The sequence below is a fragment of the Oncorhynchus mykiss genome, chromosome Y (assembly GCF_013265735.2).
Source record: "Oncorhynchus mykiss isolate Arlee chromosome Y, USDA_OmykA_1.1, whole genome shotgun sequence".
In the NCBI taxonomy this organism is placed as follows: Eukaryota; Metazoa; Chordata; class Actinopteri; order Salmoniformes; family Salmonidae; genus Oncorhynchus; species Oncorhynchus mykiss.
In genome coordinates, this window is record NC_048593.1 from 19,921,168 (window position 1) to 19,939,114 (window position 17,947).

A 17,947-nucleotide genomic window follows, 5' to 3' on the forward strand; every position below is an offset into this window, starting at 1 on the left:
GAGACTTGGGTGGCCAGGGTCTCAACGGCATGTCGAGCAGCAGACAATTCCTGCTCGTGTCTGCCTAGCATCGCTCCCTGGATCTCGACGGCTGAGTGGAGAGGATCCGAAGTCGCTGGGTCCATTCTTGGTCGGATTCTTCTGTTACGGTGAGTGAATGAGGACCCAAAAGCGAACTAACTTAAACAGAGCTTCTTTAATAACCAAACATAGGTAGGCTCAGATAGACCGGCAGATTCCGACAGGACAGGACAAGGTTACAGCAAACATGACGATAGTCTGGCTCAGGCATGAAACACAACAAACAAGAATCCGACAAGGACAGGAGCAGAAACAGAGAGAGATATAGGGACCTAATCAGAGGGAAAAAGGGAACAGGTGGGAAAAGGGGTGACGAGGTGGTTAGGAGGAGACAAGGCACAGCTGGGGGAAAGAGGGGGAGAAAAGGTAACCTAACAACGACCAGCAGAGGGAGACAGGGTGAAGGGAAAGGACAGAGACAAGACACAACATGACAGTACATGACAGAAAGGGTGAGAAATAACTTAAGTTTCTCATTTGGTGTAACATACTACACTGCATTTTTCTCAATAAAAAGGACCATATTTTTGTCACTGTGATCCCTGTTCCCCATGTATTGTAGACATGGTGGTCCGTTCTCGGCGAGACTACAGGACACCTGGCCCTCATTACGCTCTGGGACAGAACAAGAGGAGACCCTGAGGGCCATACCATATTCTAATGTATGGCACAAACTCTGCTGTCTGTCCTACTCAGTGTTTATGTCCATCCTGATTCCTGAAATATACATTGGGTTAAGTTCTGTGGGAACATATATGTCCATTACTACTCTTGCGTGTAGGTTTCATCTATTGGTGTGTTAGAGAGCGCCCACGGATCAGGCTATCCACATTGGATCTGTCCAAGATGGCCTTCCTTCCAGATGGATCCTCAGGGAGAGAGTACTTGCGCTTCCTTGAGGACAATGTGAGTTTGTGAAGGACTGATCTCTTTGCAGAGGGAGTGTAGTGGTTTTTGTAGTGTATTTGCTTATCCTCATATCACTCTACTTTCTCTTTCCCTCTCTTTCTCAGAGGGTGACCCCTGACTCAAGGGCAGATGTGAAGTTTGTGGATAATGAAGAGTTGGCGTATGTTATGCAGAGATACAGAGAGGTCCACGATTTACTGCACAGCTTACTGGGCTTGCCCACTAACATGCTAGGTGAGTCTGCCACCATAGAAGTAGGATTCATCGATTACATACAGTGAGCACCAAAAGTATTGGAACAGAGTACTTTTTTTTCCTTTTTCTACCCCAGATACAATGACCACGCCATTAAAATGCAGACAGTCAGTTTTAATTTGAGAGTATTTTCATCCATATCGGGTGAACCATTTAGAAATGTAGAAATTACAGCACTTTTTGTACATACAGTGCCTTATTGTATTGATACAGTTGAAATCGGAAGTTTACATAAACTAGTTTTAATGACTCCAACCTAAGTGTTTCAATCACTCCACAAATTTCTTGTTAGCAAACTATTGTTTTGGCAAGTCGGTTAGCACATCATTTTTCCTACAATTGTTTACATACAGATTATTTCACTTAGAATTCACTAAGTTGACAGTGCCTTTAAACAGCTTGGAAAATTCCAGAAAATGATGTCATGGCTTTAGAAGCTTCTGATAGGCTAATTGACATCATTTGAGTCAATTGGAGGTGTACCTGTGGATGTATTTCAAGGCCGACCTTCTCACTCAGTGCCTCTTTGCTTGACATCATGGGAAAATCAAAAGAAGTCAGCCAAGACTTCAGAAAGAAATTGTAGACATCCACAAGTCTGATTCATCCTTGGGAGCAATTTCCCAACACCTGAAGGTACCATGTTCATCTGTACAAACAATAGTACTCAAGTATAAACACCATGGGACCACGCAGCCATCATACCGCTCAGGAACGAGATCTGTTCTGTCTCCTAGAGATGAAAGTACTTTGGTGTGAAAAGTACATATCTATCCCAGAACAACAGCAAAGGACCTTGTGAAGATGCTGGAGGAAACAGGTACAAAGTATCTATATCCACAGTAAAACGAGTCCTATATCGACATAACCTGAAAGGCTGCTCAGCAAGGAAGAAGCCACTGCTCCAAAACCACCATAAAAATGCCAGACTATGGTTTGCAACAGCACATAGAGATAAAGATTGTACTTTTTGGAGAAATGTCCTCTGGTCTGATGAAATAAATATAGAACTGTTTGGCCATAATGACCATCGTTATGTTTGGAGGAAAAAGGGGGATGCTTGCAAGCCGAAGAACACCATCCCAACCGTGAAGCACGGGGGTGGCAGCATCATGTTGTGGGGATGCTTTGCTGCAGGAGGAACTGGTGCAACTTCCCAAAATAGATGGCATCATGAGGTAGGAAAATTATGTGGATATATTGAAGCAACATCTCAAGACATCAGTCAGGAAGTTAAAGCTTGGTCGCAAATGGGTCTTCCGAATGGACAATGACCCCCAAGCATACTTCCAAAGTTGTTTCAAAATTGCTTAAGGACAACAAAGTCAAGGTATTGGAGTGCCCATCACAAAGCACTGACCTCAATCCTATAGAAAATTTGTGGAAAGAACTGAGAAAGTGTGTGCGAGCAAGGAGGCCTACAAACCTGACTCAGTTACACCAGCTCTGTCAGGAGGAATGGGCCAAAATTCACCCAACTTACTGTGGGAAGCTTGTGGATGGCTACCCGAAACGTTTGACCCAAGTTAAATAGTTTAAAGGCAATGCTACCAAATACTAATTGAGTGTATGTAAACTTCTGACCCACTGGGAATGTGATGAAAGAAATAAAAGCTGAACGAAATCATTCTCTCCTATTATTCTGACATTTCACATTCTTAAAATAAAGTGATGATCCTAACTGACATAAGACAGGGAATTTCTATTTTCATTAAAATGTCAGGAATTGTGAAAAACTGAGTTTAAATGTATTTGGCTAAGGTGTATTAAACTTCTGACTTCAACTGTACCTCATGACTTATTTCACTTTTTTTTTTTGTTACAGCCTGAATTCAAAATGGATTAAATATATGTTTTTCTTACCCATCTACACACAATACCCCATAATGACAAAGTGAAAACATTAGTTGAAAATGAAACATCTAATTTACATAAGTATTCACACCACTGAGTCGATAGTGTTAGAATACCCTTTGGCAGCGATTACAGCTGTGAGATTTTCTTGGTAAGGTCACAGAGCTTTGCACACCTGGATTGTACAATATGTGCACTTTAAAATATATATATATATTATTCAAGCTCTTTCAAGTTGGTTGTTGATCATTTCTAGACAGCCATTTTTAAATCTTGCCATAGATTTTGTAGCAGATTTAAATAAATAAAAAACTGTAACTAGGCCACTCAGGAACATTCATTATTGTCTTGGTAAGAAACTCTAGTGTATATTTGGCTTTGTGTTTTAGGTTATTGTCCTGCTGAAAGGTGAATTTGACTCACAGTGTCTGTTGGAAAGCAGACTGAATCAGGTTTTCCTCTAGGATTTTGCTTGTGCTTAGCTTTATTCTGTTTATTTTTATTCTAACAAAACTCCCTAGTCCTTGACGATGACAAGCATACCCATAACATGATACAGCCACCACCATGCTTGAAAATATGAAGAGTGGTACTGTTGTGTTGGATTTGCCCCAAACATAATGCTTTGTATTCCGGATATAAAGTGTATTTCTTTGCCAAATTGTTTTCACTTTTACTTTAGTGCCTTGTTACAAACAGGGTGCATGTTTTGGAATATTTGTATTCTGTACAGGCTTCCTTCTTTTCACTCTGTCATTTATGTTCATTTTCTGGAGTAACTACAAGGTCGTTGATCCATCCTCCGTTGTCTCTTATCACTACCATTAAACTCTGTAACTGTTTTAAAGTCACCATTGGCCTCATGGTGAACTCCCTAAGTGGTTTCCTTCCTGTCCGGCAGGAAAGACACCTGTATCTTTGTTGTGACTGGGTGTACTGTGTCATTAATAACTTCACCATGCTCAAAGTGATATTCAATGGGCCTCCCGAGTGGCGCAGCGGTCTAAGACTCCTGTGGCGGGCTGGGCGCATGCACGCTGACAAGTTCGCCAGGTGTACGGTGTTTCCTCCAACACATTGGTGAGGCTAGCTTCCGGGTTAAGCAAGCATTGTGTCAAGAAGCTTGGCGGGGTTGTGTTTCGGGGGACGCACAGCTCTCGACCTTCGCCTCTCCCGAGTCCTTACGGGAGTTACAGTGATGAGACAAGACTGTAACTATAAATTGCATATCACGAAAAAGGGGAGAAAAAAAATACCTGTCAAAAGTTTGGACACACTTACTCATTCCAGGGTTTTTCCTTTACTGTAAAACTATTTTCTACATTGTAGAATAATAGGGAAGACATCAACACTTTGAAATAACACATATGGAATCATGTAGTAACCAAAAAGTATTCAAACTGAGATTCTTTAAAGTAGCACTAAGGTTGCACATTTAGGGGAATATTCAGAGGTGTAAATTGTCAGTTGGAATTAACGGGAATATGGGAATTAACAGAAATGTATGCAAATTAATATTAATACCATTTAAATGTAGATGTTTTTTGCATTGGATAGTCTAGAAACTAAAGCTTTGGTTTTCTTCCTCTCAGGCTTCCATGTCTGATGTTGGTAGGATTTGGAGGATGATGGAAGCAACCAGTGCAAATACCTTCTGTGGTCCAAGGTCATTGATGACTGCCTTCAGCTCATCTGCAATGTAGAGACCGGTGTGTCTGTTGTCCCTTGTGTCAGTGCTTTTCTAGAATACTGGTTGAGGTGGAGATGATGTAGTTAATTATTCCTTGCCCACAAACATTCAACCACCCATCAGAGATGATTGCAATACAGTCTGCTTTCTCTAAGATTTGCTTGACCTTCACTTGAACTCTGCATCCAGCAAATGAGTAGATAAAGCATGTCTGGTTGGAGGGGTGTATGCTAAATGGTATATATAATTATATATATATATATATATATATATATATATATATATATATAAATATATATATATATATATATAAATATATATATATATATAAATAAAAATAATGTATTGTGTCATTTTGGCATCACTTATATTGTAAATAAGAATAGAATATGTTTTTAAACACTTCTACAATAATGTGGATGATACTAGTCTTGGGCGGTATACCATAAATCGGGGTATTTGGAAAAAGCAACAGGATGGTTTTTCAACACCATCAATGCCGTTGAAACTATATATATATATTTTTTTGAATACAGTTGAATATTTGTAGATACTTTAAGTAAATAAATACCTGCAGCCAACTTGTGCGATACTTTAGCACACTTTTTTACGACACTTTTTCACCTGTTACAATATTTATGTAGCTTAGCGTAGTCCCCAGTCACATGTCACGTGGTGTTTGCTTACAAGAACACAACATGAGAACCCGGAACCTTGTGAGTCCCTCACTGTTGGTGCAGTATGCACCAGGTGATCTAAGTACAGTATGGATGTTTGACAGCTAGATACAGTATCTTATAACTATTAAGTTAACTGTTGCTTCCCACAATGTTAACAATATTCCATACCGCACTTCTTGACACCCACCCGCACCAATGTGTCAGAGGAAGCACTGTTCAACTGATGACCGAGGTGCAATGAGCCAAGCAAAGCCCCCCGGCCAAACCCTCCCCGAACCCAGATGAAGCTGGGCCAATTGTGCGCCGCCCTGTGGGACTCCCGATCACGGCCGATTGTGATACAGCCCGGGATCAAACCCGGGTCTCTAGTGACGCCTCCAGCACTGCGATATAGTTCCTTAGACCGCTGTGCCACTTGGGAGGCCCCCGGACTTAATTTCTAATGACAAAGTGTAGTCGGGCCCGCTGACACTTTCCACAAACAAACGGTGCTTGTCATTGCTTGTGGGAAAGCTCTCCCCATACACTCTACACACATTTTTGAGGGCGTACTGTAGTTGACCATTTTTTTGTGGGAGGATGGTGCTCCATAACCTCTTATGTATTGGGTCCGCTTCTGTCATGTTTCCGAGGGGATTCATTTTTATGAGCACAATTCCCGCCTGCCTTTTAAGCCCTGTCTACCTAAATTCATGATTTTTTGGGAGTTGTCTGTCTGAAGAGCACCCTCCCCGGAACTTTTCTTTCTCCCTTTTCAAAGTAGCCAAGAGAATCCCACACAATCCCCTGACCTAGTTCTAGGATTTCTGAGAATATTAGGTGGGACTTTCAGTCCCGTCAATGACACATCGCTTCTTAGGTTTTTAGAATTTAAATCAAATTGCGTATGAAAATTAAATACTTCCTGAAACTGAATTTCCTGAAAGTTTCATAATGAATTTAAAGGGGGTATTGTCTGAGTATTAACATCAGCTGTAAATGCTTCCTTCTCTGTTGTACAATAACTATTGGCATCAGTCTGCTATTTGTAAAGTAGTGTGATTATTTCGGCATGACTGTTTCCTTGTGGCTCTCCCACAGTTGTCTGGAATCCCTGGTGACAGGGACGTGGGCTGTGAGGAATGGCCGACAGGCTCACTGTGTCCTCAGCATCTTCTACGAGCGATGCTGGGAGCAGAGTCTGTAGGACCTAAGACTGGAACTGAACATCGAGCCCCCCCTGCTGACCGTCACAGCTTCTAGCCAGAGACCACATCAGACCCATAGCACTGACCTCTGATGTCACACTGTGTCTGGTCACACTGTGCAACCAGATGGTAGAGGATGCAGGAACTCTTTGGAGTGATGTAATGTTGGAATTTTGTGGGCTGAATGTATTATGGCAATTGTGTCAAGCTTCCCTGTGTTTCAAAGTGAATAATGGTGAAGGAAGGAAAGGCCTATATTCAAAATGGGGGCAGGGGATTTCCAGAGGCATTACCAGAGAGAGATTGTTACCCCCTTACCAAGGTTGAGATCATTTCCCCTTGACAATGGTTAAGTACATTATGACCTGACATTGAGTAGAAGGGACATTTTTGGAACAAAACCTTGTTGAGGGTCTTGTATTACCTACGGCCATTCTTCAAGCGACAAGTCATTACCTAGGTTGGACAAACCAAGGACATGCAAGAGCCTGTTGCTGCTGGTTACACCAGTGGTGGCTTAGTCATGTCTGGTATCATTCAGACGCTGAGACTGGTTCTATCTGACATTTCCTTCTCTTATAACTCAAGGTACATCACCCACCTGGTACTGTAATGACTGTCAATCATTGACTGAGTTTTATTTGACAATGTGTGTGTTCATGACAAGCACAGCACTGTTCATGTATCTCTGGTGTGAGATGTCACTTATCAATAAATTGTTTGTACTTTGTTGAAACCTTTTTCGATAATGCTGGGTTTAGTACAGTACTGTATTATCCAAATTACTACTAGTCTAACTTGTTGCTCAGTCAGCTGGAGCTGAAGTTTGCTTGGATGTTTTTTTCCAGTTTGTTTGAAGTCGGAACTGACAATGTCAACAGCAATGTGTCACTAAGATGGGACCATTCTGTGAAGCCCTTTAAGTTTTCCAAACTACTTCTCACTTATACAGAACGATCTTTGATTATCATTGTGGGGAGTTTTCTGTATTTTCTTCTTTCTCTAGGAAGGCAGGTTTTTCTTATCCACAAAGAAGAAACATCCATTAATAGTACCTCATACCATGTGGTTGATACAGTAAAAGTAGATTTTTTATTTAATAATTTTTTACTTGTAGAATGTAAACTTTGTTTATATATACAGTACCAATCAAAAGTTTGGACACCTACTCATTTCAGGGTTTTTCTATTTTACTATTTTCTACATTCTATGAAATAACACATATGGAATCATGTAGTAACCAAAACAAGTGTTAAACAAATCCAAATATATTTCATATTCTTCAAAGTAACCACCCTTTGCCTTGATGATAGCTTTGCACACTCTTGGCATTCTCTCAACCCGCTACACCTGGAATGCTTTTCCAGTTTTGAAAGAGTTCCCACATATGCTGAGCACTTGTTGGCTGCTTTTCCTTCACTCTGCAATCCAACTCATCCCAAGCCATCTCAATTGGGTTGAGGTCAGGTGATTGTGGAGGCCAGGTCATCTGATGCAGCACTCCATCACTCTCCTTCTTGGTCAACTAGCAAAAAAATCTCACATTTGGACTCCTCAGACCAAAGGACAGATTTCCACCTTTCTAATGTCCATTGAATGTCCATTGATCGTGTTCTTGGTGCAAGCAAGTCTCTTCTTATTATTGGTGTCCTTTAGTAGTGGTTTATTTGCAGCAATTCGACCATGAAGGCCTGATTCATGTAGTCTCCTCTGAACAGTTGATGTTGAGATGTGTCTGTTACTCGAACTCTGAAGCATTTTTTGGGCTGCAACTTCTGAGGCTGGTAACTAATGAACTGGGGTGCGCGCAAGATGGAGGTCAATGCAGATGTGTAGCTGAAGGAATAATTGGATTTCCTCACCCAAATATGACCATTTGCTAATTTCTAAGGCCAAAGTAATTAATTACTCTCTTAAATGTATTCCTCTCTAAAACTATTAAGTTAGCGACAACACTAGGTAGCCAGATCAGCTAGCTAGCTCAAAAACTGTAAACTTCCACGACCAAAACCAAATGAAAAGAAATGGAGGAGAAATCATCAGATGGACAATTAACAGCAAAAGATGGAATGGTTTTGGGTACTCCTCTCCAGAGGAGAAATACTGCTATGTGTGATGAAAATTCTGTGAGCACGGACAACGAAGGCGCCCATCCAGTCCCCAGCTCGGGCTGTTACCTTACGACCCCGGCACTCCAGTCAAGCCCCAGGGGAAAAAGATGAGAGGGCAATAGGGTATGTCACTTCTTGAGATGTAAAACAATATTGTGATGCTTTTGACAGCAAAGATAGGTGAAAGGGCAAATGGCTTTGGGAGAATACAATGAAAATTGAGGCCATAAAAATCTGTTGACTTTATCTATGGATGAGTGAAAACCCTCAAAAGTGACATGAAGAAAGTGGAAGTTACTTGCCAGGAAAATAAAAAGGTGACTGAACTCGAGCAAAAGATGAATGAGATGGAGAGATACCAGCGCAGGTGGAACCTGAGGCTCCATGGAATTCTAGAGCAGGCGGGTGAGGACATCAAATGCAGAGTTGTTGACATCTGTGGAGCTGTCATTCCCTAGTCAAAAGCCAAACTTCAGGAAAATGTGGACATCGTTCATTCTTTGGGAAGACTCAAGGATCAAGACAAGAGACCGAGGACAACCATCATCCGGTTCATCAACAGATCTACACGGATCTTCTCTGAAGGCGAGCGAAAAACTGAGTTCCTCATCAGGTCAAAAATGGAGGTTCACGGAGGATCTGACCTCAGCAGACAAAGTGACACGAGAGAAACTGTGGTCGATGGTGGCTGCAGCTCGAAAGGCAGGGAAAACAGCATTTTTGTCGGTGCAAGAGTGATCATCAATGGGAAAGAAATGCGGCCAAACCAGAACATTTGAGAGAGAGCCAGAGTCTAACTCGGACAGAACTGGTAGGCCTAATCACTGCCTCATTTCCAGGTGAAAAGCAGCCTTTTTTTGTAAAGAATTTACACAAACACTTGAATGAGAAAAGGCTGACCCTAAAACTGGTAAACTAAACACTATGGGTGAATAACTGCTTATTGTAAGGTCTACAAAATGTCTCCCCCTTGTGGGAGTAAGAATAATTTGGTAACTTTATGACCAGTATTTCTTCGTTTTTTGTTGGAAGGGTTAATAATGGGATGGAAATCCTTTTGAGGTACATATCCTTAGGAAAAGCTTATATTAGCATAACAAGGTTGTTGGTTGAGGTTTGTCTTTATCTCTTCGTTCAATTCATGTCGGGGGTATTCGGAATTTACTCAAGCATGAGGCTATTTTCCTGTATTGCAAACAGTTTAATGCAGACTTTTACTTTCTACAAGAGACTCATGCTTGTTCTTCCCATCTAGCTTTTTGGAAAAATCTATGGGATAACGATATCTGGTTATCATATGGCAACAACCACTCTGCAGGTGTAGCAGTTAAGAGGTGCATTTAAAGGGAAGGTCATCAGTAGTAAGACTCACCACTCTGGATGTTGGTTAATTTTAACAGTGAATTTGAAACGTGACATTTTTTTTATTAGGGAATATATATGCATCCAACAACAAACAAAACAACAGGATATTATTTCAAGAATTTGAAGAATAGATTAATAGAGTTATAGGTGTATTTCAGGATATCAAAATTATCTTAGATGGATATTTTAATTCTGTATCTAATGTGATGATTGACAGATATCCCCCTCCTAACAGATCCAGCATTGTTAATCCTGAGTTTATTAACCTGTCTTGGTCTTGGATTAGTCGATATTTGGAGATCTAAATATCCTGATAAAAGGGACTGCACTTGGAGTAACAAGGACATGTCCAGACAGTCAACAATTGACTTCTGGTTGATTTCTAATTAATCAGATAACACTGTAGTCAAAGTATCCATTGAACCATCAATTCTTACTGATCATAAAGTTATATTCTTATCTTTAAACATTAATGGCTCTGAAGTTAATACATTGAATCGGAGTTAATTGAAAACTCAATACTCAGACTGTTGTCAGATGATAATTTCAAGATGGATGCCAAAGATATAAAAAGAAAATTGTAGGAAAGCCCAACTATTTAAGACTTATGGAAAATATTGGGAATTAATGAAGTATGAAATAAGATAAACAGCCATGAAGAGAATTAAAGAAATGGCTGAATTTTAAACAATTTGAGGGAATATAAACTTATTTAAGGAAATAAATTCTCTAATCTCAATGGAGGACCTTGATGAAGAAGGGAAGGGTCAGTTATTTTCTTTACAACTAAAAATGGACCGAATGTATGAAGAGAGAGCAAATGGGGCATTTGTCAGATCAAGATGGTGGGAGGAAGGTGAAAAAAATAAAATACTTTTACAATTAGAGAGAAAAAAAAATTCTGAATTTACCTCTGTTCAGAAGCATAATATAGATGGCAAAGAAAATGAAAACCCCAAAGATATTTCAAAATATGTTTCAGAATTCTATGGTGATCTTTACACCAGCAATGCCTGTCCACCTAATGACATATCTGCCTTTCTAGACACTGTCAAAGACTATGCAAAATTTACAGATGAAGACTTCAAAAAGTCGTGATACATTTTTTTATTTCATGAATAGAAATAAATTCATCAGCAAGTTAAAAGAGAACAAATCTTTAGGGAATGATGGCTTTACTTGTAAATTCGATGCATATTTTCAGGAGGACATTGTTGAATTTATATTTAATGTTTTTAAGGAAGCAAATGATTTTGGGGTCCTGCCTGTTTCTATGACACAATGCCTATTTTCTGTAAGCCCCAAACCAAACAAAGATCCTATGATGTTAGAAAATTGGAGACCAATCACGTTAATGAACAATGATGGAAAGCAACTTGCATCTATATTTGTAAAAAGACTTAAAAAAGGTTTTGACCAAATCATTGATGATACCCAGTCTGGTTTTATGAAGGTCAGACAAGTGTTGTGGTGTCTCTCGTCATGATGTGTGTTTTGTCCGATATTTTTATTAAATGTTAATATTTTTAATCACAACCCCCATACCCGCCTTTTGGTAGGCCGTCATTGTAAATCATAATTTGTTATTAACTGACTTGCCTAGTTAAACAAGGGGAAAAATATATAAAGACATACAGTATATGTAATAATATTTGACTATTATTGGTCTTGACAGACTATACAATGAGCACGTTATGGATGTCACGTATACTCCCTTTCTGGCCTCTAGGTCATCAGGCTGCTGATTATCCCGCACACCTGTCACCATCGTCTCACGCACCTGCGCCTCATGACACTCACCTGGACTCCATCACATCCTTGGTTCTTTCCTCGGGTGTTATTGACTCTGTTTTCATGTTGGTGCGTTGTTTGTTTTTTGTGTTCATTGGTGCGTTTATTTATTAAAACACTTACTCCCTGAACTTGCTTCCCGACTCTCAGCACACTCATTACAATGGAAGATAGCTTTATTTGTCAATATTTTCAAAGTGTAGTTAAGACACTTTACAATAATAGTAACAGCTCTGTTAAATGATCCCATGGAACTTCAGAGATTCGACATTAGGCTCGGAATGCCCAAAGTATGCCCAATTTCTCCTTATTTGTCAAAAGTTATTGCACTTCAATAAGGTTAGCTTTAGGGGTATTCAGAAGATAAAGAGGTAAAGTGTTAACAATTGGCTGACACCACCATTTTTTTTGAAAGATCATAATGAAGTCAGGAAAGCTATTGAGTGTATTAGTTTTGACAATTGCTTCCACATGATTTCTGAAACTATGGCTCCTTTTCTCAAGACTCTACACACAAAACCCCAAAACACACACAAACATGCAAAATGTCACATCTCTTTCAAAACCAAACTCTTCAATCAAAACTATTTTAACTCTCCTCAAAATTGTGTTTTTGCGTCAAAACTATACAACCAAACCATCAAATGATTAGCTCTTATACACGTCAACTACACAAGGACGTGACAAATGTAAAAGACAAAAAAAAAAAAAAAAATTAAATATTGTGCCCCTTTTACTTAAATTTTTTTTTAGGTAACTATTTGCATCAGCCTCTTAAGTAAATCCAACAGGGAGGATCATTTAAGTATAATATACTTCGCTTTTAGTGCATTACAAACTCAAATATATTAAGTGCAAACAGGATCTCAAAAATTCCTTTCATTCGCTTAATTTTATCAGGTTCAGAACAGTTGTCACGACTCCTACCGAAGGTGGCTCCCCTTCCCGTTCGGGTGGCGCTCCGTGTCACCGGCCTACTAGCTGTCACTGATTATTTCCTCCCCCTCCTTGTCTGTTTATTGGTTACATCTGTTGTTTATTTGGTGATTAGTTGGGATTGTTTGTGTGACTAGTATGCACTTTAGAGGTTAACGTGTTTTTCCTGTTCGTGTTTTTTTTTTGCTGGACTGTTTTAGTCCCCGTGTTTGGGGCATTTGTTTTTGTGTGCGCCATGTGTTTTCGTGGGGTGGCTTATGTTCGCCGTTTGTGCATTAAATAGCACTACCCTGAACTCTCTGCTTCCTGCGCCTGACTTCGCACCAACTCGACCCAGATCGTTACAACAGTTTTTTTTGTTACCTGCTTAATTAAGTCCTTCATGTCCCAGAACTAATATTATACGTTTGATATACTTAATGTAATCAGTTACAGAACTAATATCATAAGTTTAATTTGCTGAATTTACTCAGTATCGTAGGTTAGAAAATCTATTTAAATTGGGTTCCTACTACTCAAATATATACTCACAACTATACTTAAAAAGCTGATGCAAATAGTTCTCAATATAGTTGGGATCATTTACTAAAAATTACCATTTCTATACAAGGGAATATGCAAAAAGTAACAACAGTGTTCAACTTCAAACTTCAACACCTTTATTTTTAATAAAGGTTTTCTTCAAACTTCAATCTCAAATTGCCCTATAAACCCTACTCCTTAAGCATGTGAAGAGCTCATTATTTTGTAATCTGTAAGCATTCTGGGTGTAACTCCACCTTGCCTCCTTAGGTAAAGTTACATCCAGATAGCTTGCACCTGACTACAAATAATCTCAAATCTTCACAACTGCATAAAGTTCCGGTGATAGTTTGGGATTAGCACTTTGACCTCACATCTTGTACATTTTCTGGTGGTCTGTGTGCCCCTTAACATCAAAGCGATATTTTAACAAATGTAAATGAACGATTTATCTTAATATACTTTACACAAGGCACAATATGAACTTTAGCTCAAATACAACCTTATTCGAACTGTTTAAGATTAATCAAAACATGTGTTTTCAAAACATACATTGCAGATCTTGTTACAAAATATATGCCAAATTGTCCCTTAAACCTGACTCCATTTGCACTAGTGAAGCCCATATGGACATAATATTTTGACAGGTATAATCATTCTGGGTATAACTCCACCTTTCCTCCTGAGGTAAAGTTACATCCAGATAGCTTTCACCTGACTACAAATAATCTCAGAAATCCACTAGTGCATATGAAGTAAGTTTTAAAACAAATCTGAATTGACAATGTCTTATGATTTCACCTGAAAAAGAGCATCATGTAAACTGTAGCTCCTATACCACCTAGCAACAAGGTTTTCAGCTTACTGAGTATGCTCTAACCACTAGGCTACCCTGCTGCCCCCATATACTATCTCAATCTAAAATAAGGAAGTCACACATTGTCAATACCTGCCTGGGTGACAAATCATTGAGTAAAACACTAATAGGGCCCTATGAAATTATTATTATTTTATTCCCCCAAATGCTGTTTTATTTTACAGAATTCCATGTTAACTTTTTGTTACCTAACGTGCTCAACCCATTTGGTTGATTTAAAAATACAGTATATATCTAATACCTATTATTCACAATAATGTTGGGTTACTGTAATTTAAATATCCTGTCTGAGGGGTACCTGTATTCTGTTTAAATTTCTGGATTCCGTCTGAGTTTTCCCTACAAGCCCTTATGTGAGTTACAATGAAAACACACAGGCATTTGAATATATTGACATACCTTGTCAATGTATTCTGGAAAATATGGTATGTCCAGTACTCAGGAACGTCTGAATACGTGAATTATACCTAAAGAAGAGAAGTTGTAATAACATCTATGACAATGTCAGGAAAATAACACTCAAATGACTTCAGCTTTAGATAGCTTGGATTTCCGTGTTTTAGCTGACTTGGAAGAGCTGCTTGTTATCCATCTTACTAGCCAGCCCAATTATTTCATTCAGCTATTAACGTTAGATATTGACTAGATAACTACTGCACAAGGTCTACGTTCAGTGCTGCCTTGAGCATGTTGTGAATACGTGAACAACAAGGTTTCTGCAAGGACAGGTGTAGATAGCTAGCGAACTACACCTAGCTACGTGTTGTTCCTACCTGTCTCTTCCTGGGTACGTTAGCATGCCTAGCAGGCTAAATTGACCTTGCTGGGGCACATGTGTTCAGTTCTACTGTAATGTTTGCGGACAACGCATTTTTTTGATAAGCTCGGTAGCTAATATGTTAAATAGCTATTTCGGTTAATATAAAACAAAAATGACAAAAGTTATAAACAGCGCGTAAAGGTACTGCAAACGTATTAGCTAGTAGCATGCCCACCACTAGCTAACTATACAGACATCATGGCCGTTAACTAGCTAGCTTATCAACGTGCAAATATATAACGTCAACGTACTCTGGCAATATAACTAGTTAAAGGCTTTTCGTACTTGAAGAATATTATTTAACGAATATTTTTGACATTTCGTTGAAAATATGTGTAGAGAGATCCAAACTACATTCCAAGTTATAATTTGGTCCTTCACTGCTGCTTGGCCTTTCAAGAGGAGAAAGATCAAGACGACGTCCAGGAACCAGGAACCTATTAATGTAAGACAAAATAATTGATTTTCTATTGCAATATTTACTAAGCCCGTGGGTCATTTTTTACTGTGTATATTGTGTATTTTGCATGTGCAGTGGAGTCCACAGCAGTTTGTCATAGCACTCACCCTACATGTACAGTTGAAGTCTGAAGTTCACATACACTTAGGTTGGAGTCATTAAAACTCGTTTTTCAACCACTCCACAAATTTCTTGCTAACAAACTGTAGTTTTGGCAAGTCGGTTAGGACATCTACTGTGTGCATGACAAGTAATTTTCCAACAATTGTTTACAAACAGATTATTTCACTTATAATTCACTGTATCACAATTCCAGTCAGAAGTTTATACTAAATTGACTGTGCCTTTAAACAGCTTGGAAAATTCCAGAAAATTATGTCATGGCTTTAGAAGCTTCTGATAGGCTAATTGACATCATTTGAGTCAATTGGAGGTGTACCTGTGGATGTATTCCAAGTCCTACCTTCTCACTCAGTGCATCTTTGCTTGACATCATGGGAAAATCAAAAGAAATCAGCCAAGACAGAAAAAAAATTGTAGACCTCCACAAGTCTGGTACATCCTTGGGAACAATTTCCAAACGCCTGAAGGTACCATGTTCATCTGTATAAACAATAGTACGCAAGTATAAACACCATGGGACCACGCAGCCGTCATACTGCTCAGGAAGGAGATGCATTCTGTCTCCTAGAGATTAACGTACTTTGTGTGAAAAGTGCAAATCAATCCCAGAACAACAGCAAAGGACCTTGTGAAGATGCTGGAGGAAACATGTACAAAAGTATCTATTTCCACAGTAAAACGAGTCCTATATAGACATAACCTAAAAGGCCGCTCAGCAAGGAAGAAGCCACTGCTCCAAAACCTCCATAAAAAAAGCCAGACTACGATTTGCAACTGCACATGGGGACAAAGATTCTACTTTTTGGAGAAATGTCCTCTGGTCTGATGAAAATAAAATAACGGTTTGGCCATAATGACCATCGTTATGTTTGGAGGAAAAAGGGGGCAGCTTGCAAGCCAAAGAACACCATCCCAACCGTGAAGCATGGGGGTGGCAGCATCATGTTGTGAGGGTGCTTTGCTGCAGGAGGGACTGGTGCATTTCACAAAATAGATGGCATCATGTAGGAAAATGATGTGGATATATTGAAGCAACATCTCAAGACATCAGTCAGGAATGAGGAAGCTTGGTCACAAATGGGTCTCCCAAATGGACAATGACCCCAAGCATACTTCCAAAGTTGTCAAAATGGCTTAAGGACAACAAATTCAAGGTATTGGAGTGGCCATCAAAAAGCACTGACCTCAATCCTATAGAATATCTGTGGACAGAACTGAGAAAGCGTGTGCGAGCAAGGAGGCCTACAAACCTGACTCAGTTACACCAGCTCTGTCAGGAGGAATGGGCCAAAATTCACCCAACTTATGGTGGGAAGCTTGTGGAAGGCTACCCAAAACACTTGACCCAAGTTAAACAATTTAAAGGCAATGCTACCAAACACTAATTGAGTGTATGTAAACTTCTGATCCACTGGGAATGTGATGAAAGAAATAAAAGCTTAAATAAATTGTTCTCTCCACTATTATTCTGACATTTCACATTCTTAAAATAAAGTGGTTGTAACGATAGATTTCCTTTTCGTCTGAAGAGGTGTAGCAAGGATCGGACCAAAACGCAGCGTGGTAAGTGTCCATGTTTTCATAGTATAAACTGAACATGACACAATACAAAATAACAAAGTGAATATAACCGAAACAGTCCCATGTGGCACAAACACTGACACAGGAAATAAACACCTACAAACCAACAGTGAAACCCAGGCTACCTATATATGATTCTCAATCAGGGACAACGATAAACAGCTGCCTCTGATTGAGAACCATATCAGGCCAAACATAGAAATGGAAAAACATAGAAAAACACACATAGACTGCCCACCCCAACTCACGCCCTGACCATACTAAACAAAGACAAAACAAAGGAAATAAATGTCAGAACGTGACAGTGGTGATCCTAACTGACCTAAGACAGGGGATTTTTACAGTAACAGACAAAACAAATACAATAAATAGGATTGTTACTATAAAGAAAAAAACAATTAGGGTGCATCCTGTCTCCTATTTGGGTCTGGCCAGAGCACCTCATCAACATCACAAGCGATGTTCTGTCTGGCTAAACAGCGGGGAAGTAGCATCTGGAGTAGCAGCATCTGGAGTAGCATATCCAGCCCTGGCATGCCCCCTCGTCTATGTTACCACAGGCCTTCTACTTGTCCTTGTCTTCGTCCCCCCTCTTACTCTCACTCTTCTTCCTCTAACTCTCTCTCCAATATTGGCCTCCATTGTTGTCCAAACCAAGAAAGCCAACCTGAAGCCTGTTTATAGTGCTCAAGCTCTGATTTCTAA

General features: G+C 39.5%; 1 non-coding gene across 1 annotated transcript; it reads left to right on the forward strand.

The window, feature by feature from the left end:
• Positions 1-434: 434 nt before the first annotated feature.
• On the forward strand, positions 435-7,392 carry LOC110509779. Its single transcript, XR_002471486.2, has 4 exons — positions 435-743; positions 863-987; positions 1,095-1,224; positions 6,550-7,392. It is a non-coding gene; the product is annotated as an uncharacterized LOC110509779 (transcript).
• Positions 7,393-17,947: the final 10,555 nt, after the last annotated feature.